This window comes from Temnothorax nylanderi, unplaced genomic scaffold (genome assembly GCF_030848795.1).
Source record: "Temnothorax nylanderi isolate EJ_2023f unplaced genomic scaffold, tnyl_v1.0 TNYL_tig0050_pilon, whole genome shotgun sequence".
Classification (NCBI taxonomy): Eukaryota; Metazoa; Arthropoda; class Insecta; order Hymenoptera; family Formicidae; genus Temnothorax; species Temnothorax nylanderi.
Window position 1 is genome coordinate 959807 of NW_027249112.1, and position 23900 is coordinate 983706.

General features: G+C 38.8%; 1 long non-coding RNA gene across 2 annotated transcripts; it reads right to left on the reverse strand.

The window, feature by feature from the left end:
- Nucleotides 1–225: 225 nt before the first annotated feature.
- LOC139772510 (uncharacterized) lies at nt 226–9113 on the reverse strand. Of its 2 annotated transcripts, none has more exons than XR_011718149.1 (3): nt 6414–9113; nt 2846–2991; nt 226–1354 (listed from the first exon to the last, which is right to left on the reverse strand). It is a non-coding gene; the product is annotated as an uncharacterized lncRNA (long non-coding RNA). The 2 variants fall into 2 exon arrangements; XR_011718148.1 differs by lacking the exon at nt 6414–9113 and adding an exon at nt 3307–3658.
- Nucleotides 9114–23900: the final 14787 nt, after the last annotated feature.

Sequence of the window (23900 nt, forward strand, 5' to 3'; positions counted from 1 at the left end):
GCTTTTAGTCAGAAAAATAGTATATTATAAAATAAAGCGTTACAACAAAATAATGTATTTAATATGTGTTATTTTTTTCATATTAGAGTATTTATATTATTGATATATTGCATGGTTCAATTTACTGCTTTATTGCGAGGAAAATTTATATTTGAAACTCGCGTATCATTTTTCGAATAAGTGAAATAACTTCATTGCAATCGTTTGAAATAACAAAACAGTATCGCAATATGAAAAGCAATTTAATAGAGAGAAGTGCGAACAGAGCGGAAAATACATTGATCTATATCAGTTGGTTTTTTATTAAATCCTACATGCTGTGTAGTATGAAAGTTGAAATTTCTCGAAACATAAAGATATTAACAGTATTTAGTATCTACTCTACGCTGTTAACTTTTATTTTGTCCTTTATGATATCTATGTAATAAACAATTTTTTAATTACTTTTTGATCAGTTAAGAAAGCGCAAAATTTATTTGAGGTAATAATATATATTTTCGGTAAATAAAATATTAATAACAATTTATTTAACTCTTGCAAGCTCACAAATCGCGTTGAACACAATCGTATAAGAGATATATTATTTTGCATGTAACATTTCTACGCGAGAAAACCACGAGGGTTCGATTAAACCTCGATGTTTATTCGTTTACGGCGCTATTAACTTGTCACGTGCGGTTAATTAATCCGTCGGGGAGATGCGGCGAATTGACTTTCGACGATCTTTCGATTGTTGCCCTTTTAATTTTCGATATTATTGCTTTTGCGCGAGTAATGGCACGCCCGCGGGCTCTTAGAAGCCGCGTATCAGCGCCTCCGTGAGGGAATATAAAAGTGGATGCAGCCCGCTTAACGAGCAACAGCCGGCTGTCTCTCCCCCTTGGTATTCTCGGCGACAACACTGTGGCAAATTAAATTAAATCCGCCTACAGGGCATGGCGATCGATAGATTTTCATTTGGCGTGCAGTGAGTTCCGATTGGGACGAAGAGGAGCGCGAATGCGAGCCCGCGTGGGGCGGATGGCGGGTGGGAAAGGGAGCGGGAAGAAGAGCCAGGGAAGAAAGAGAGGAGGAAGAAAAAGAGAAGAGAATGATGAGGGCAAAGTGAAAATATTGCCTCGCGGCCCGCAGGCTGAGCTTTCCACCCTCTCGCCACCTAACTCTCCACCCTTCCGCCGACAATCCTCCCGCACCAACGGCACCCACCCTGTCGTTTCTCTTTCGTCCTGTCGCCGCCGGGAGAATTTCCTCGCTTAATCTGCCGATTTATTCGCCAATCACGCAGTTCGTCCTGAATTCTTTCGCTGCGTCACTTCGCCGCTCTCGTCGCTCGTCGTAGGAGCAAAGCGGATTCCTGTAATTAATAAATGACATCAGGCGATGCTCCCACAAAACATACTACTTTTTTTTCATGCCGTGTATCGGAATTAAGACTTCAGTGATATACTTTAGTGATCGGATTAAAATATTATCGGTGGTATATTTTGTCGCGTGATAGAACGTTATCATATGTTTGATAAATCATATCGAATCGTTTTATTTGCTGTAATACCTGCAGTCATTAGTATTATTACTGTTTGTTGTTATCTGTTATTACTGTCTTCAATGTTTGTTACTTTGTCACATTGCATCTTAATGCATTAAAGAGCAACATATAACAAATAAACTGAGTGAATAATAAGATATAAAATGACATGATTACTATTTATATCATATATGTTATAAAATTGTATGCATATGAAAAATTCACCGCGTGGAATATTTTTCCATATTTTAACGTATTTCATATTTACGTATCATTCCTTGATTTATGACTACAAGTAACAAATTACTTCACGTTTAAACAGCTATAATCATGCAGTTACGGCGTTGATACGAGAGAAATTAGGCTCAAAGAAATATTATTGCGCAACTGAACTTCTTGGTACTCGGCTGAAGTAGGTATGTTTACTTGAACTATGAAATTGATAGCTGTAAGCTTCGAATTTCAAGAGAGCTGCTCGAGAATTTGCTGGAGTTGCAATCTAATAAATGCTTGGATCTTGTAAGATATCTAAAACTTTAAACGCAATGGAACTAAATAGAGATGAGAAAAATTAGTTTACTTTCTTTCTGTTTTCTAGATTAATCGACATTACTGATAAGAAATATGAGAATATAACAATCTTCAGGCAAATAGAAAAAAACGTGTTAAAAAGAAATGGATGTATAAAAGTATCCTATTAGATTAGATTGCAACAAGATACTTAAACAAGAAAATGCTCTTACGAAAATGTAGTCATAAAAATATATATCTTTGCGCTAAAAGTTGTTATTACTAATTTTATTACTACACTCAAAACATAATGCTGCAATTTAAATTTAACTAATAGATTAGAAAATTTAACTAATATATTAAGAAGACAAGGATATTTCTGTGTTCAAGCGAGAATATTGAGAATCTGGCGGGTGAAACGTTTTCAGTGTGTCGAGTAACATGCGTTGGAAGTGTTAATGTTTGACTTAAGTGTATTTGACGCCGTGAAATTGAGGAGGGAGCAGACGCTTCGAAGTTCAAAAAGTCCTCGAAGACTTGTTCGAGCTAAAGACTAATAAAGGCGAGAACATCAGTAGGGTAGGGTAAGAAGGTAAACGTAGCGGAGATAAGGGGAGAGGCCAAGGAGACACATCCGCGCGTCTCTGCAGGTCGGCCTGGGATGTTCAAACAAATGAGAAGAGAGGTTAAAGTCCTCAGAGCGAGAAAGTAATTAACTCGGCGCGCGGAAGCCGGGAGCTGGGGTGCCCCGGAGTAGTAAAATTCGTTATTACCGAGCTTAATGGCGCGACTCAAAAATGTTTAATCTACCTTCATCCGCGTCTGTGGTCCTTCCGCCTTTTGACTTCGGCCATAGCACCCCGTGAAAACGCAGTTTTCAAGGGAGCTTTTTACTGCGTGACATTCCCGGCAGACTTTCGTAACTACTTAATTGTCCTGTTTTTACATTATGTCGCCTGAAAATCATGTAGTTTAAAACATGGCAGTTTCGTATATATAACAATGCAAATGAAAAATCTTATTTTAATGTCTTTTATACGAATTTACTTCGGAATTATTGCCGAGAAGAAAAATTATATTGGAATTGTTGGCAGATTATAGAGAATGAATGAAAATTGAAATATTGAATTTACTCGGTATTGATTTAACGTTAGTAAATATTTATAATCGCTGCTCAATGTTACATAAATAACTAATTTGAGAAATGTGATTTGAGTAACGGTGATTTGAGGAATATTATTAGGAAACTTGACGTTGATATTTTAGCTCACCGTTGATATTTAATCTATAAGAACACTTATCTGAGAGAAGCACATTCCTATAACATATACATATATCATAAAAATATTCCATTTATATCTAACACGATAAATATTACTCGTTTGAAAGTGTCATACTTAACTATTTAGTAAGTTAGAAGACTGAAGCATGCAAATATTTCTGGATAAATTACGATTTCATTCGCTGGCACACGAAGTAAGCGTATATATAAAAGATAATTAAATAATAGCTTAACTTTAGACATTTTCTTTCCACTACTGGTTGGAAGGAGAAATAGGATGACTGTTAAGCTATAAGAGAATGACTCTGAAAAGAGAATACGAGCAGCACTAACTTCTAATGATAATGTTCAAATTTTGTAAAATTCATTCTTTCTTTTCAGATGTAAGTAGTTAACTGTTTGTCTTTGGAAACCATATATATTTATTTTTAATTACATATCTGTGCCATTTTTATTACTGTGCGAATTTTCATCATATTAAACGTAATATAGGTCGCACTTTTGCTTCCGTACAAATCCTCTTTGTACATATGTGTGAATTTTGTTCGATTACCGTCATTATATATTGTTATTTTATATATCCAAGATAGCACTCACTGTATTTCGTGAATGTCCTATTATTTTTTCGTTACAATGGCTGCAACGAAATTGTAGTCGACATTTTCGCGTTTTACCTATCTTATGGATTTTTCCGAGGAGATTTCGCGTTATGCGAACCATAGCACGGAGCACATTTTGTTCGATGAAACTCGCGTTCTGCGATATTAAAAGAAACGTTTCTCATAGTTAACCGATAATATTTCAAAACGATCTGAGACGGAACTTCATTCCGTGGCGAATAGCTACAGTATGTAGAGGCATTGGTGGGTAGGATGGTAATACCCATAGGAACCCATTCGCTCTCGCGCGGAATTCTCTAACCACAGATGCAATCTCGTATCTCGTCGTGTCTCATCCGCCCTTATATCGCTCACGCTTTAAATTCAAAGGGCATGATTCCGTTTTACGTATCATCGTGTGTTATATCACGATGGTGTAGGTGTCTTGCAAATTTTTCGCAGAAGAATTACGGCAGTAACGCGCGCAAATACGCGCGCGGAAACAGCGCGCGCTGGGAGAGCGTGCTAATTGCCCATTGTCCGTCTCGTTGCTTCATGCCCCATTGTAGTGGTGTTTATCTCTATATTCTGAATGAATATACATGCCCAAAATTTGGCTTATTTAGCAAAACATCGAAATCGCGATTATCTCTCGGTTTGCACATTGGATGGGACATCATGAAATTGACTTCGATATTACAATTGGCTTTCGGTCAAAGCGTATTCTCGTAATATATATTACGATATATTCAAACATATCAATTCTGGATTCAGTTGTTATCAAATTTCCAATTTCAATATTAAAATCAACCAAATAAGTAGGACTAATTACAGACTATTAATTATTTCTTTTCACGAATACCTTTTTTATTAAATAGAAGTTAAAAAATCTGAAAATATCTATTGATGTGGGTAATATCACAATTTTAGACAAATAAAAAAGAGTAAGACATTTTAAAAAAAGATAAAAATATTCGAGAAAAATCTTTTCGAGGTAAAAATGGAATCAGTTTCTTTATTAAAAATTCACGCTTTTTCGAGCTTTTATCGCATGAAATCCGAGAAATTCTTTCTGGTTTTAATAAAAGGAATTATTCAAAATGCTGTCGAGACTAAAGTGTAGTTAGTTTTAGAACATTATATTAAGAAGCCATCGTTTTTTTGCGAATTTACTCAATGTGACTATTAAATGCTTCTTAGTATCAATTATTGATAAATCTAATACCAAGGAAATCACATCACATAAGTAAAAATAACTTTGTTCTATATTTTACTAAGTTAAAAGTGCAGTCTTGAATAAAAAGTCTCGATCAATTAATTCTCACTATAAATGAACATTTAATTTTCAACTTCGAGATTTAATTTAATGCATAATCTATGTAGTTAACACAATCGGCTACACAAGATAAAATTTGGTTATTTATATGTATATAAAATTATTAAAACATTAGCGTAAACACATAATAAATCTATTGTAAAAAATTGCAAGGAGAAATTATTCTAAGTTAATTGAAATAAGTGTATCTAATTATTTTTCTGAGGGAATATTTTAATTATATATAAGCGTGTGCCGTTTCTCTAACAAATAATACGCGTGAACTAGTGATGTCCCGATTGTTCTCGGTTTTTTTTAGCTTCCTAGCATATTTTATGGATGCGGCGGTTTAGCATCTCGATAACCAAGTCGCAGGCAGTTAGACCGTGGCGGTTCCTCACGTAACTGTCGCAAACCGTTGGCAACCGGTCTCGACAAGCTGCTGCATTTTGTAGGTCAGCACTGGGTTCGCCGTGAGGATGGTTGACAGTTTCGTAGGGATATGAAGGGGAGGGGGAGTGGAAGTAGTCGAGAGGCAACGCGGGTTGTACGTGTCGCGAACAATGGCCTCGAGGGTACACGGCAACCTGATGTCACTTCCTGCGTCGGTGAAACCGCCCTAATTGTCCCCAACCGTACTCACCGACCATCCACCATCTCTCTGGCAGCGCTCGCATTGCGAAACTTCGTAGTCTCTTTAGTTATCTGTTTACTTAGTTCGCCTTGCACAGACAAAAAGTCGCGCAGTGGATGAGACGTTCATCGCAAGCTTAGATTTCGTCAGAATAACTATAGCCAAGTTTTATCTATCAAATATCGGGAATAAATATGGACCTTTAATTTTTAACGGTTGAATGTGTGATGTGACAGATAGAATTATATTGAATCTTTTGCCTGATTCGACATGGTTATTTCACCAGAATTAACGATGTAATAAAATAGTTACGTCATTACAGATAGTAAATCTAGATGATAGAGATATAGCGAATAACGAATATACTAACATAAGATAGATAGAACACTGGAACTCTATTTTGCGCACTAATGAACTTTGCTGTCACATTAGGTTTTAAGAGGATATTCGTGAGCCGATTATGACAGCACGCGGGCGATTATAACAACACGATGAGTTAATTATTTCCGCCCCGAAATATGATAAGCCACTGTGTAAAAATTTCTTACCTTAATTATTCGTTGCCAATAAATAGGTCAAGAGAATCGCACAAGAAGCTTGCGTCTTCGATCACGGCGCATCTGCAGCACGCAGTCGAAAATAGTACGGATGTAATGGGGGTATAGGAAGGTTCTCGTAACATAGTAAGACCGTGAAGTCGTAACGTCGCCTTAACGCCTCCTTATTTTCAATCGTATTCCGCTGAGCTGGACGTAGGGGCTCTCGTCACGTACGCCTCGTGTCGCTCGTCGTTTCCCAAATGATCTATCTATACCTCTACGTCAATGTCGGTTTTACTGTAAGGTCAAAGCCCTTGTTACATATGTCCTTCACCGTAAAATGATACGAATTAATTGAAATGCAGGAAAGTAATTTCACCCGCGTTTATACATTCGATAAGGGAAAAAAAGCATTTTGATGTTCGAGTTTTATGCATTTCTCTGGCAAGTAAAAAACACAAACGATATCTATAGGTATAGACACTTCTATCTATACGCCACCGACTTTTGGAGAACGATAACTCGATTAAGCAAATTCATATTTAAAATCTCGTAAGCACAGAAAACGTTACATTGCTTAAATACCTCATTAAAGTGGAAGATTAAATGTTAAATAGCATTCATCGCGGCCACGTTTGCAGCGTCGCCGTTCTATTCATAAACCGGCCGTTTATTCCAGTGGCTTTTCTCGTTGTACCCATTCATTTGTGTTATTTCCACCGAGTTCACGTTAGCTTTATTTAAATTTTATACATCCTGATGTAATTTATAATGAAACAGACTATGTTGCTATCAAATCTCAAAGCAACATAAATGATCGTAAAACAAAAAGGATTTTTCGTCATTTTTTAAATTATGATAAATTGGACAGAATCTGCATGTAGTACAGAAAATCAACATATTATTATTATTGCATGCTTTCGAAGAACAACACTTATTTAACTTTAATTGGACAGATTTAGTGTATCGGGTATTTCACTAATTGCCATTAATTAGTATTACATTATTTGATTAGCTGATTTTGATCGTATTAGAGGAAACCCATTGAGCTTTTGACGGTTTGCCCGTTGATTCATTTAACAGCTTCGTTGTCGAAAATCCCGAGAAGCGACTAGATGAGGGCGGTTAGAACCTCGATAACAAACGAGCTGCGATTTGCATTATATCCCTTTCTCTTCTACCCATTTTCTCTCAATCAGGATCGCCCACCTTTCTTCTTTGAGGGTTATTTGATCAGTCCCGACGAGACGTTTCGTGTTTCTTTACCGATAGGGGTTTCTAAAGCTTCTTTCAAATTTAAATAAGGCTGACGTGCCGCAAATTGCCGAAGCGTAAAACAAAGTTGGTAAAAAAGGCTCAGAGATGCAATCACGATATTCTTCTCCGCACATTTAGGACTTAAGTTTGCAGCACGTAATCGTCTCGCAAAATATTGCTTGATTTATCGCAAAAATATATAATTAAATATTCCTTAGAAAAATGTCAAATAAATGCAAAACTTTGATTATATACTTCGGGGATGTCATCTTATTTCACAAATAATTGTGTACCGAATGTTTTATCGCAGACTTGTGATTGCATACATATTTTCGTTGAACGGGCAAATACACGTTTACATGAGTATGCGGTATGCATTACGTGCTACCGCAACGAAGATAATCTGAATTGAGTTTCTGCGATTCGCGTGTATGTATTTCATGGCGTTAGAAAGGTTTCGGCTACACGTCCATTTCATCATACCACACTGGAGCACTAGGGCAGCGGTTTCGGATACGCTGTGGATGGCACCGCACTAATACTGAGTAATACTCTTACGGCTTTTAACGTATTAAAACTTTCATTTACGTCCAATACCATTTGCAGTATGCACGTTCTATCGTAAAATAAATTTTTTCATCTTGGTTTATCTCGACTCTAGATTTTGCTTTCACTCGGATTCACGTGTCATTTTTAATAAATAAAAATGTATATACGTTTTATATGTCCTCAACAATATATCTTGATTTTTCTTTGACTCTCCTCTTTTTTACATATTCTTCCGAAATGTATATGAATAAATGGTTGCAATAAATTCATTAATTCAGCGTGCCCATATCAAACGCAATTCGAATTCAACAATGATAAACTAGGATAGCTCGTACTAACACTACGAAACTCGTGTGAAAGATCGATTGTCTTACGGAACAATTGACCTGTGATCATTTGGTAACATATAATATTATGACACTTTGTAATACAAGTGTATTGCAAGTCATAATCGTAAGTAACATTGCTTTAAATGGCTGTTCCAGTATAGTTTATCAACTTTATCATATCGGAGCGAGCGGTACGTATACCGCCATCATTCACGCGAGCTCAGGTGGACGACGATTTGTGACGATTCCATTTCGACAGCCCTACGCCACTCTCGTTTATGTCGCGTCGTCCGATCCGCGGAAAGGTGCTCGCGTCTCGCGCTTTCACGTATACACAGAGGCAGAAACAATTCTACGTTTGTAAGCGACGTTAATATCGTCCGCAATCTTGCGGAGGTCGGAACACAGTACGCGAACTTTCCATAACAATTAACGAACTACGTCGCCGCGCGACGCTTTCTCCATTCCGCGCGCTGCGAGTATACTCGTTGCGCGGGTCCAAACCTCCTCGTGCATTCGTGAGTTGTGACACTTAAATACGTGTCACCAACCGGCTCGACGGCACCGACGCGACCGGTCGGTGGCGACTCGGCGTAAACTATTTCGCGGCGACTGAATAGCTCGGGGCTCGAGCTAACGATGCTTTAGCTATCCCCTCGCCTCTGCTCGCGTCTGCCAACTCCTTGGAGACTTACGTGTTTATTAACCCCGGGTCGACCCGCCTTCGCACGCCCGCGGCCTCCACAAAGCAATCGTGGGAGCTCTGCCAGATTTTAACTTGGTAATTTCTGTTCTCAATTATATGTACGCAACTTCATGTGTTTGTATGAGATATTCGAGACCCTTCCCCAGATGCGATTCTCTGACTACTCCGTAATTTGAAAGGATAGACAAACGTTGAAAGTTATCCAGACTACATTTCGCGTGAAATGAAAATACACGATGTTAAAAGAATTATGTTGGATCAAGAGAAGCTTTTTGATCAGATGTATATGCATGCAACAAAATTTTCAGCTCCCCGAGTCTCTTTTGCTCATATGAGAGTAAACATTATCAAGTGTGTATCTGCTTACGCATAGCCGCACAATATCTACGTATTAGCACAGCATGAGTATGTTCCCTTTGAACTTCAAACATTCCAATACGCGCGTACAGATCAAATTGATTGATATTAGAAGCGGTCCGTTATTGCGAATTACTATATATACTTGAAATTGTATAAAGCATAGTCAGTTGAAACGCAATTGGATATGCGCACGATATTAATTCAATATTATGCAATTCAATTGTGTGATAAATTTTCACGCGAGAATTAACAGAATTGATGTAAAAATATGCAACTGTAAATTTTCTAATTTATCTAGTGTTTGCATATGCGTGTGATCTCGAAAAATCAACAATACATGAAGATATATCAACATTTTGAAACATTTGATACGCTCTCCATTCTTGCAAATAAAAAAAAGTCAATATTCCGTCATATTGTACAATTTATAAAAATATAAAAAAAATCGCAAAGGATCGCCTTTCGTCCTCGGAACTGTCGAACCATTAAATTGTTTATCAATACTGTAGCGAGTTTTTGGTTCAGAACTCTATAGTTTATGATTCTATACCATTATCTGCGAACAATACACGAAACTCTATTACGGAAATCTTTATTACGAATGAGACTCTTCACTACTTTCGGGTCCGCGAGCAATTTTTTGACAATTCATACACTTATTTTTCTCTGCCGCCTTATATAAGCGGAACCTTATATATAAGAGCATGATCGTAAATTCCGTTTGTATGAAAAGAATAATTACATTTAGCACCGCCACTGACCTGATTGTATTCACAGTCGTTGGGTGCACGCTAAATGCATTGGACTTTAATGCACCAGCTCTTTTCACGTTGCCCACTTTGCGGGCCCGCGCTGCCCGCGCAGTATAGATTTTTATTTGTGCCAGGCTTCTTTCATAGTGCTCACTAAAGGAAATAAATTTAGATTTTTCAACGAATGTTAAAGAATTCCACTCCGTGCGCTATTTATTTCATTTGCCTATAATAGTGACAGAAAAAAATTCTTTGATACATCTGTACTAATAATCCAATATGAATCCAATAAGAAATATTCACAGCTCTTACAATAGTATTGTAAGAGCGACGGTGCATGCACGTGGTGGAAAACTATTGGAAACTGTTTTCTGCGCGGTAAGAATACAAAAGAATAATTGCTGGCGAACGGCATGAGATGCTATAGTCTATCATAATTAAAACGCGAAGTTAAGTGTAATTACATACATAATTATGAAATACTATCGAGACAAACCCGTGTGTGAGACATTGCTTTTTTGTTTTTAGTTTATATTCACTGTGATGGAATTTAAATTATTTCAAAAGCACAATTCAAAAAAGAATTTCCCAATTTGTTATTTGTTGATCGGAAAAAAAATTTGGCCAGGATGAGCAAAGAGAAAAATGTGGAGAGGGAGCGAAGAGAGAAAAAAAAAGAAAAAAATAAATTTATTGTATATAAATTATTATTATTAAGCAAATATATCTCAATTTAAATTTTCTTAGGAATTTCTCATCCCAAGGTAAAAATATGGTAATCCCCGAAAGAAGAAAATATATCTGTGACACTTGCAGATGCTTCGATATCTTTTTCCATGTTAATTTTATTCTTACGTGAAGCATTCATCCGCCACGACGGTTGGTCGTAAGACTATTAATAAAAATTTCCTGGGTTTTATTCCTGCCCGACCGCGCCTCGTAAACCGAGAACTCACGGCGCGCGGGCGGTCTAGCTGCTACCGTCCTTTCCCTATTTCTTCGGGCACCTCTTTATGACTACCAACCTCCTCTTCTTCGCGCCCTTTCCTTCGCCCCCCCCTCTCTACTCACGGCCTCGCTCGGACGTTCGCGAATGTAAGTGCAGCAAAAATTTTCCTTGCGAGTATCGCAAAACCCGCGCCATTAATTTTAAATCCAAGTAAGTCACCTCTGCCGGGGACAGTGACTAATGACTCATATAAACGGTGCGCGCGGTACAGCCAGACGACCCGGTCATCTCTTTAGCCATGAAGAAGCGCCGAGGGGACCGATCTTCGCTGAGAGGCGTCGAGGGTGTGCTTCGTGATTCATAGAGTCTAACTTTTCTCGCCCCCTCGAGGTTTGAAGAGTTCGTGCGGTGCCTTGGGTGACTGATCATTATCTCGTCACTCTCGCAGGCAAGATGGTAGCGCGTGCTGCACGGCAGGCTGATGCGTCGCGACGCTAATTACGAAATCCTGTCAGAGGATTTTAATTGTTTCCCCCCTTAGAACGACGTGGCGGAGGATTAATTGCATCCTGTTCGATGAACAGTATTATTTGCGTTATGTCGTGTATTCGTAAACTGTGTCGCAAAATTGCAAAATTTTATAATTGCAATATTGATTCCTGTTGGAAAGTAACAAACGTTTTATGCCAAATGGAAAACAAAGCAGCTGTTAAACATCTCGATATATTGCTCTTAATTGCAATAAAAGTGCTTTATAGCAAAAGTTAGCCAACTTAGTAAGTAAATGCTTAGAATACTTCGTTAGATCGCTAACGCTTATTTTATGTTATATATATTATTATGTTTTTATTAGCATTTACAGTGTGATTAAGAAACCGCGCGTAATTGCAGCGTGCAAATCAACGTTATGCATAAACTAAACCGCTATCTGCAGTGAAATAGTCGCCGTCACGTTGTCGTATCTCGGCCTGGAAAACCTCGCAGAAAATCCGTGCCGGTCATAAATATGCCGAGATGAACAATTCGGTGCAACTTTTGTATTTAATCGTCCGGCCGGCCGCCCGCCCGTCCGCTCTAGCAACTCGATCCTTCATAACCTACGGAGTACTAACTCGGGGAACAACGGGGGAAACTCCGATAAGTCGTACGAACTACGTAATCCGCACTCGAGTTTCCTGAAGTCCCGGCAACGTCCGGGGCTTCCAGCCGCTTTGCGAACTTATCCATTGAACGATTTGTTGGTATTATCGAATTTGCATGAATCCATCGGTATTCCGAGACTTTCACATTCGAATCCGAGGAAAACCTTATACGGTGCCGATGCGCAATGCCCTCAACGTCAAGAACACGCCAGACGAATTCGTAAGCCACGAGCAACATAAAGGCGCTATTTGTGTCGAAAATATTGCATAAGTAGAGGCAGTGATTTCTGGACACTGTCTCGATTTGCGTCTAAATTGTCCATTTGTATGTCTGCTGACATATGTTACATTTAATATTAATGATTTTCTCAGTATTCCTTACTACCTGTTACTATCAATTCTTTTACCATACATATTTTTTGCAATTTTTCACTTTTTTAAGATAAAATAAATATTGAAGGAATTCTCTGTAAATGTGAGGAACAAATTAAACAATCAAAAAATATAATAGAGCGAACTTAAATTGCACTCGTCGCGTACTTGAGGGCACATTCACATTCCCGAGATTATTTTGATGTATATAAAGGAAATCAGAAAAGTCGTTCGTAAAAGGTTTTGTCATCGTCTGTTTTACATTCACCATGCTTGCGTATTTACGAGAAAACTTGCGCGAAGCGCACTTTTCTCTACAAGTCGGATAAGCAATCCCGTTCGAGTTTTCTCGCACGACATCCTTGCAGTCTCACAGTTGCGCCCTATCACTCTACTGACAATAGCAACTCGCATCTTGCTACACTTATTGTGTTGTACGATAAAACTGCGAAAATTACGTGATTTCGTAATTCATAATGAAGAAGCTATATTATCTTATGTATATGTTACTACAATATTTCCATATTTCCATATTTATTACATTTCTCACCGCTTTAATACTGTCATTTTTAAAGTTTTATTTTACGCGCATTCTTCGTATAAGCATCATAATCGTGCCAGTAATTCAATGACGTGCAGATAGAAAAGCCGACATACGTTATAGAATTTTAATCTACATTATCAGAGGGTATTACAATCTAAACATGCATGAGAATTGTAGAGTGAACGTATGCTATAATAGTAATGAGTTAAGCGAAAGACACGCAACCTTTTAAACATGAAACACGCTGGGGTCTTTGACTTATTGGAGTTATAAGAGTTAAAAAGCAACAAATTATTGAACATACATTCGTATATGCTTATTCTCAGTCATTGGGTATTACGAGGCAGAAATACGGAGGCATGCGATCGAAAGGCTCGCCGGGCGAAAGGACGACCGTTTCGTTATTGCTTGTTCGCGGTGCGATGGAACAATTATGAAGTGGTGTATATGTATTATACTTGGAGGGCCTGAATATTCAACGAAACACGCTATTAGCTTCCTCTCATGGCGAGGCTTGACGTTGCGAGTTAGGTCGCCGACGAGTCACTCCACGCACACTGGCTATTCATCACACTACCGTAATGAAAGCTAATTTATTGTTGGACTTTCAAGAGTCTTGAGAGAGGCGACAGTTACATTCGACTAGTTAATCGGCGCGGCTATTGCCTGAGGTGTTATGCATATGATAACACCGAAGCAAAATTATTCTACTCTGCCTTTATAGGAATGATCTTCATTTTAATGAGTTACGGTGGCTTGAAAGTAGCTCGATTTATAATGTAAGTTGTTTAATAATGTGAAGTTCTTTAATATTATAATGTTCTTATTTAATTATGAACAACATATCTTTGAAAATATATCTATAAAACTGAAATTTTTTAAATGAAATGTTTTAATTAAAACGGATAAAGAGAGAGAGAGAGAGAGAGAGAGAGAGAGAGAAACTAAAATAAATATATTAATTATAAATATATTAAAAATAAATGTATTAATATTAATTTATAAATATTTTAAGCGATTAATAGTATAATGATATTTTTTCTAATTTGAGGGAAAGGAATTAATTAATTAATTTTTATATAATTTTCTATAATTTTCTATAATTAAAATCACAATTTATACATTTAACGCATCGTTGCACTTAGTAATAAAAATTAGGTAACTTTTATGATTAATTTTTAATTTATTTTATATTGAGTGTGATATTGGAGAAATAAAGCATTATAATATTTGCATATCAAAAATATTATACAATAAAACTTTCTACGAGAAAATTGCTTGTAAATTCAAAGCACCAGTCGACTCGAAAAATCCCTAGACAAAGAGAAATGCAGTGAGTCTGTACCAGTTCGCGTATTTACACGGCAACTAGATACGATCGATATATTATAAATTCGCGGCACACTGGAGCGTTCACTGCGCAAAGGGTGACGCGTAAACAAACAGGGTGGGTTACAGCTAGCGTTACAAGTCGAAAAATTAACTCACCGAGAAATTGAACGGCACTAAAACGGCGTACGCGCCGTTAATAAAACCGAGTTACGAGCTGAATCCCGACGGACGGGCTGCCGTTTCGCATCTCTCGTCGGCGCGTTTCCGCGGAGCGATAAACAACGAGCCAGCCACACCCGCAAGTTGTATCGGGGTACGCGGTGGCGCGTTATGGTGCGATATCGTCGGAATAAAAGTTCCGCGGAGCATCTGGATCATGCGGTGACTTGGCGGAGGACGAAGATAGCTTCGGCGGACGACGGCGACGTGGAGGAGCGACGTGGGCGGCTCCCCCGTGATCCTCATTCCATCGCGACGAGCGACGTTGGCACGAACACTATCCCGCGGGCCGCGGTTAAAAGCACGAGCCATAAATCAGAGTGGCGAAGGAGACGAGGACGGAGAAACAGATGTAGACCGCAAATGGCTGGACGTATAGTCGCGCATAAGGGTAGAAACGAGCGACGGTAGGAACGCGACAGGAGAGATGGGCGGGCGGCAGCAGGGAGGGATACAAGGAAAATACGTAGAGGATGATACGGCAGGTGCCATAAACTGGGCCGGGCGACGATGCCGTTCCGCGTGGAATTAATTAAAATGCATATAAAATGAGCCGACACGATGACCCTCGTTTGGCACTCGCTCCCCCGCCAAATTGAAGCGAACTTATCTTCCCCCGCCATCCAACGTTCCCGCCGCGTCCCCTTTGTCGTCTCTTTTAATAATCGTCGACCGACGGTGTTCACGCCGTTCTCTTTCCTCGTCCGGCTACTTTCATCGTCCGGTTTTGTTGGTTCCTCTCGTCCTATCTCGAAGGATAACGTTTCCCGATATTACCATCCCCCTCGAAACCGATCTGCAGCGCGACAGCGTGCGCTCTTGGCGTCGCGGCGTCGCGTCGCTTACACTTGCGCGCTAAAGGATATTCGTAACTTTGTTCGTTAGGAACATTCACTCCAAATGGAAGCATTTTACTACCTTACTCGAGATTGAGGCTATTCGAGTTTATCGTGCTACGCGGTAGATGCCGCGAAACAAAATGTTAAGCCCCACTAAAAGTTCCTGAACGAATTCCCGTGCTTGCGCCTTACAAGATGATTCCACGGTAAATTGTCACGTTAGTTCGGAAACTCGTCCAGTTTACATGTGGCACGACGCAGATTGAAACTTAGGAGATTTATCTCAATTTAACCGCGCGGAAACGAATATTCTTTTACGTGATGCTCGTTATTAAATCGGTGACAAACAAGTACAATATTTCGCGGTATGAAAAATGAGATTTGTTTCGTCTTCGTATTAAAAATTCGCGGAATTCTATACTTTTGCAATTCATGCTTTTGGCAGTAACGCTCTGAGTGATTTTTTGCTGCCTGTAAATCGTGTTGACAATCTCTGCCGAAACTGTGAGAATTTTCATTTAACTATCCTCCTGTGCTTTTAGCGGCTCGTCGAAAGACGATCGCAAACTTCAAAGGTACCCACACTAAGAGTATAATAGTCGATTGCGTACCTCGAGAAATTCCGGGAGTTCCGCGCGAAATCTCTCACCCGTTTGCCTTAATATCAATAGAATTGAATGCCCTTTTGAAATGCGTTCTCGGCTGAGAATAATGAAAGGTAATAAATTGATGAAGAGAGTGGCAATCGCGTCCCACTGTGCTTTCGTACGCACCGCCGATTGTGCGTTATTTATTGTACGATGCAATGAAATTGACTTGATTTATTTAGAAGGTAGAAAGAACCGCGCGAGTAGAGTTTCGCTGAAAGAAAGAAAAAAAGAAACATTCTAGGAAACGCGCGCTCGCGTGTTCTTCGCGTTCTCGGAAAAATTGCATTCTTCATGTTTGATTTACCTTCGCATACCTATAGTTATGCAGCTTCGAATGCCAAACAAATTTTTACATCAAAAATTACTCGAGCGTATCAGCATCGTATATTTCTGTTCCGTAAATTCTCTCTCGTCTAACCTCGTCGCATTCCAATCGCTTTCAGTGGTACTCGGAATCCTTCGTGGACGCGAGCGCGACTCGTCGTATCGGACAAGTCATTCTCTCTGTTTCGATAAAGCGTTATAATTCATCGTTTGTTCTCGCGGCGCGCATGCAGCTAACACGTTCCCATATGGCGGTCGTGAAAGTGCACTCAGCACCACCGATCCTCATGCATAATCATATATTTACAGTGCGGGGATAATCCCCGCCTCTCCCCCATCGTTTCCGCGATTCCGTCCTCTATTTCTCTCCCCGTCTCCTCGTCCATCGTTATCCACCACCGCACGCAACGTATACGCGCGCACGGACGTACCGGCGACGAGCGCATATGCTGCTGTCGTCGGCGCTGCTTTAATTAAATATTTGCATACAGGTGCGCACACGGACGCATACTGCCGCGCGGAGATGTACAATAACATTATATATACGGGCGCATATATCTAAGGTCGCGGCTTTCATCGCGTTCGCCCAGACGCGAAAGGGCCTTGAGAGATTAACCGCAAAGTCGCGTATTTCCGTATTCGCGTTTACGCGCGAGCGTGTATGTGTGTGTGTGTGTCGCAATTGTGATGGTTCGTCGCTCGACCGTATTGGTGTTCTCATACGTAATCTTGTTTAACAAATGTAGAGCACCTTGGTAAGAACATTCTACGTTCCGCGGTGTACGCAATTATTGCGATATTTAATCAACGGTCATTGCGTTTTCAATAATTTTATGACAGTTACCGGACACATGCTCACACAAATTAGTTTAGTGTGTATGTGCGCGCGCGCATGTGTCTGACAAATATCACATTATTCCACTCGCTTAATTTCAATTATTTTGTTTTGACTTTACTAACAATAAGTCGTGCCGCAATATTCATTCGTCGTGGCGCAGATTTTATTTTATGTAATGCAACCTCTCTCTCTCTCTTCTCTCTGATGTTGTAGCGAGCTGTATCTTTTTTATGTTGCAAAAAGGAACTCATATTCGCAATCATACAGTACATTGTTACTCGCGTGCGTTGGTTGAATTACTTGGACGGCTATTATACTTAATCATACTCGTCTCCCGTTCCACCGACGATCAGATTCATCGGAAGTCATAGAGGTTTATTCACTTTTTTTTCCCCTCCCTTCCTCGTTCTCGTGCAACGGCGATATCAGTAGCGATAGCAGAAAGCTATCAGCGTGTTATTACTATCGAGGATAATCCTCTCAAATTTACATGAGTATCCAATTTTCGTACATCAGGCTCTTCCTGGTTTATTAGCGGCTTCCGGTGGGGATGTGTTGTGCGTCTATAATAATCAATGGCCCATCGATGCATTGGGAACTCATAGCCGCATGCTGTTTTTTTTTAATAACTTCTCGGCGTAACATATTCATGAGACAAATTGTCCTTGCAATTGCTTTTTCACGCGCGATTACGTATATTATTTTATCCAAACAGTTCTTGCTTCGCTTGTGAACACATTCAGGAATTACACGTTCAACAATGTGCCGGATTATTTTAATCTGCCGCTGATCTTCTTATCTTTTAAATACGTGCAATTAGACGAGACTAAAAATAAATGCTACTGTAATATAAATACAAATTATCTTTATTTGCGAACTTCTTTTAAAACTGCATGTCTAGTTATAAATAGTTATAACCGAAAAAAAGAATATTATTGATTTGAAAGATATCTTTAATTTCAACGTGGAGACTTTGAAATGAGATTATATATTTGCGTTAGACGAAGAAAACTTGCTTGACTGAAGTCGTTATATAATTCAACCAAGAAAAAAGAATTTGAAATTCTTATAAGATTATAGATTGTTGTGCATATACGAAACAATGAATAATTAATTTGAATATATAAGTTTTGATTTGACACTTCTTTTTTGTCTGCGTATACTCAGCAAATAATTCGCTTAGATTCCATGATAGCATCACTTCCGTCGATCTGTAGTTCTAGGACATCGAGTTAAGCGAACCATCACTATATGTATGGTTTACTACCGAATGCGTCGCTCGCAGATGCACATTTATTCGCGCTGTCCTCTGCTCACTAGAGCATCGCAGATGCATTTCACGAGAATCGCATGTGCGGCTCATTCACATCGGGTTATCTCCGGACACTTTAATTGAGGCAGTTAAAAGACGCCTCTTCCGTTTAAATAATTCGTATATATTTAACGGCAATTAAGCCATCGAGGAAGTTCCGCGTTAACCCGTGTAGTGACTTATTTCCTGGAACGTAGCAATCGACATTCAAATCGTATTGTAATCCCTTCAAAATGCTAACACCATTAAATTGCAGCATTCGATGCTAGGTATTTATGTATTTTGTTATATAGATTCTTTCAGAATTTACAACAGTCATTCGGCACGCTGCAATTTTTCTTTTCCAATTTACTTATATTATTTATTTTTTACATATACATTCTTCTTTATATATCGTTATCATCCTTAAAAGAAATAAAATTACTTAAATGATTAATAAATAAAACTCTTTTGATTTGATTTTGTTAACGGTACACACGCGTAGTGGTTAACTATGAGAGATGACAGAAGATCTATGGCTAAAGCAATTTCACGATCGCAGTAGAGCAGCATTTCTATCATTCGCGATGATTATGGTTCAGTGTACACTGAAATATGCTAGCGAGAGACATAGGAAAACATCTGCTTGGCGCGGTTGTGTAGACGCGCGTGCGGAAAGCAGTTCAACACTTTCCATTCGAGGCGCATAAAACTTCCCGATCGTAATCTTGGGTCGTTGTGCGAAGAGTGACATGCACGCCTTGCGCTTAATTCACGAGAGACGCGGATCAAGATCAATCCTACGGCGGACGAGATATGTCGCGGTTATTTTAGCATGCACACGCGTGACAAACTTTTAACGATGTCCAGATTCCTGTATGTTAATGCATGCCGTGCGCACGTCTCGCAAGTGCTCGGTATCTTGGCAATTAAAGTACAGGAATTTTTATGTAACTTATGAAATTTACACCTAGATTATAAACAATTAAAAAGAGACACGTATACGATTGATTTTGAATGGTTTCAAACATGCGAGCGAAAAAGAATTCATATTTGCGGCAACTCTCAATATTTTTTTACATGCATATTTTACATGCAAGAAGTTTAGAAAGTTCGTACGCGTAGTAAATAAAATGTGCTTATATTGATTTATTTAATTAATCAACGTAGCGTGAGTTTTCATTAATTTAACATATTTATGATGCATTCTCTGAATAACACATAACGCAATATTAGTATACCAATAAAAAATTTTGTTATATTAAATTTATTAAATGGAGGACATAGCCGATTTTATAAAACATGTGTATCTATTTTTAGTAGATTATTTTGCTATATACTATTATACAAACATAAATTAAAAATCAACCCTTGATGTGGAACAAATAAAGTAGTCTCTAAGTACCATCAATAGTGCCATTAAATCATCAAAGATACACGTCCTATGTGTTTACAGAACTATTTTTAATACGATATTGAAAGATATAGCGATAATTTTATATATGTATTATATGCAAGACTTATATATCAGCAAATATTAATACGAAATATAATTTAAAGGACGCAATTTTATTCAGATCAAATAAACGAACATAAACAAATGCGAATGAACAACTTGTTTCAATGAGTGCAAACGAGTGTTTATTCGCTTTTGATTGCTTGGTCTGAATCTAGTTTTACGCGTTTCTAGACTGTACATAGATTAAAAACGTATTTCCGAAGTACTTAAAAATTTTTATGATGTTAGTAAAAAAAACTATGTAACCTGCGTTACAGTCAAAATAATATTGAAATATTAAAACAATATGTGCTAGTAATTCATGTTATTGCCCGTGATTGCGTGTGTCGTAAGACTAGTCATCATTCATTCGCGAGAAAATAGAGATACACGTTGTTGGCATTATGGCATGTATAAATTTTACAGCATGACTTTGCTATCGTTCGCAGTTTGTAATATTTACGTAAGGCCGAACGCGGAACGAAAAGCAATCGAGGAGTGCGAGGTCATTCGTCCTCCATTATTACTGGATAATGTTGGTGATGACTTCGTCACTCACGAATCAAACCGTTGGACAGTAAGTATCGGTACAATGCACCATCGTTACGCTGCAAGGGGGCGTCGGAGCCGGAATAAAAAGAAAGAAGCACTCGCTCATCTAATTTCGCGGCGAAAATCGCCGCGTAATCGCGCCCACATCCAAGTATTTTTCATGCACTCGTATACCGCGCGGATAACGTATTTGAAATTTATGATATAATAAATCGTGGGGCGAATTCGAGGTTTTCCGCGGACGGGCGCAGTCCGTGAATTATCGACTTTCCGGCTTGACGAAAATTCTAAGAGAATTCGCCTACACTCGCGGGCGGAGGGAACGGTTCGAGGGAGGGATCTCTCTCTCTCTCTCTCTCTCTCTCTCTCTTTAATCCCGTCGAGAGCGGCATAAAAAGGGACGAACTAGGCCGAGATCCTCAGGATTCCTACGGGAACAAGAATCGCCACGGACGTTTGCGTTCTTGATGCGAAGCGCCGCTTATGCATGCGACATAAACTAAAAGTACGGGCGTCGCCGGTGATATACCGTCCGTAGACGGTGGACGAGAGGGCGGTTTATTGTCCATTTGCATTCCTCGTCTCACGTACTTGTATCATCTCTCTCGAATTTCAACCCGCTTTTCTGCCATTGTTTTCCACCCGCTCTACCCGTCGCCCCGTCCCTCTTCACCCTTCCCCGTTATCCAACCTTTCTTCTCGGTTTTTTTTTGCATGTGCATTTCCCTTATTTAACTCGCTCTTTGCTGTACACATCTATTTGTCCATCAAGGGAACATAGCGCGATTAATGTGCTCCTTTTTTTACTACCATATTTTTCTACTTCGTATGCGAGTAGATGAGAGCAGCGTAATGCAGGATTTAGAAGGATCGTTTAAAAAATATTTGCCATTCCACTAAAGAATTGAGCCAGATAATCATCGAAGAGTTCTGTAGGATTAAAAATAAGCACGTAAAGAGAGAAATTTCCACCGTACTCTCGACAAGTACTTTCGTTTTATATTTTCTTCTTCCACGCAATTGTAGCCTGATTATTTTAGAATAATGAAATTACTCCTAATTAAACTTCACTTTTTCTTTCTCATAATATGTTACCGGAATACCGGATATAGAATTATTGATATAAGATTGCAAAGAAACGTTCAACGTTGTTTCGCTCAATCGAAATTACGTGTGAAAGTAATGATGTAATTTGTACGTATATACGAATGTTGTAGCGTAACACACATATACATTATTAAGTTGCATTAACTCGCTTCTAACAGGCGGGATAAAAATTGCCACTGCTGTAATGACGATAATTAACGGTAGAAGTCGATGACGGCGAGTTAATCGTCCATATTGCGATTTTATCTCTATTTCATGACCTCAATGGCGAGTTGGCCGGAACGCGCCTTCGTGCTTTTCGCGCGGCGGATAAATTTTTATCGCTGCATGTTGGCCGTCGCTGTTAATTCATGCCCAGCAAGCGCATGTTCGGGTTCGAAAATAGAATTCGCGGAATTTAATTCGTCGTAATGAATTACGAGGACGGTCGAGCCTTAGATAAGGATGGCCGCGCTGTGGTCGTTGGCATTGCCAACTTCATCAAGCATGAGAGAATTAAATCAGCTGTTTCTGATAGGGCCATCAATCATAAACGCGTGACAGCGAAAAAAAGTAGTGTACAAAGAAATAGCTATACCGATAAATTGCTTTATTTTTATATCTTCAAGTATGTGACATATATGCCTATAATGTCTAGAGAAATGTGGTTAAATAAATGTTGTGGTGAATTTTAAGAAAACATATTAATTTTAGAGTAGAAGAATTTTTTAAACGTCTGCAATTGTCCATTTCTTCAAAAGATGCAACACAGACAATAAGTCTATTGTAATGATAAAAAAAAGCTCTTTATAAACAGTCCAGTAAAAGGCTAACGACATTCGCGATATAAGTTGTTTAATAGCTAGATGTAGTTAGACACACTCATAGCGATGAAATCTTAACTAATTGTAAGTGAGATTGACGCGATGCAGACGCCAAGAGGCACCAATTGCATTTAATGAGAATTAGCGACAGCGTAATAAATTGATTCTTTCTGGAAATGCGCGCAAGTTACTGTAAACAATTATTGCCGATTTCGCTATCATATGCGTTTTAACTTCCACAAAGAGTTGTAATTTTTGTACAATATGAGGAAGGGAGTATATTACAATGTTTATCTTTCTGATAAGGAGAGAAAAATAGGAAAAGTGTAGGCTCGAAGAATTGATTTTATAACTAGGAAACATCTGATATATTACTCGAATTTATAGTAACGTTATATGAGAAACAATGAAAGTATTTTACTTCGATTTATGTCGCAGACAAGTGCAGAATAAAATATAAAATTTAACAGTAATTGTATACTTCTACTTTTTTATTAGTCTTGTTACATTAAGAAAGCAGTCTACGTAAGGGCAAGCATTTCCTTACTTTCAAGCAAATCTATTATTGAATTATACGTCAAAAAATATCTGACATGTATCTGATAGAGATATCATTTTTTGAAAAATCTTTTTTAAGAGCCAAAGCATTGAGATCGCATTTATTTCGCCGATACGCGATAACTCCCGACGCTGTCTCCGCACTTCCATCGCCCGTTCGCCAATCGTACTCGACGACAAGGACAGACGTATTATGCTGGCTTTCATTTTGGTGGTGCTCTCCTCGCGTGAGCCACGACTTTTCTCCCTTTTAAATAAAACATTTTGAGATAGGTCTCTCTCGTGTCTGTCACCCTTATCTGCCCACCATTTTCACCGTGTGCCTGTATTGCGTGTGCGACGTGAGAGAGAAACGCCTATTCTCCCTGCCTCTTTTCTTAAATAAAACATTCGCGATACATTAGAGAATTAAAAACCGATCTCGATCAATTCTGTGAAACATTTCCCGAGGCGGAGGCATCTTCTGACGTACACGAAGAGGGAGGAAACGTAGACACGGTCGATCTTTCGAAAAAAGAGAAGCAC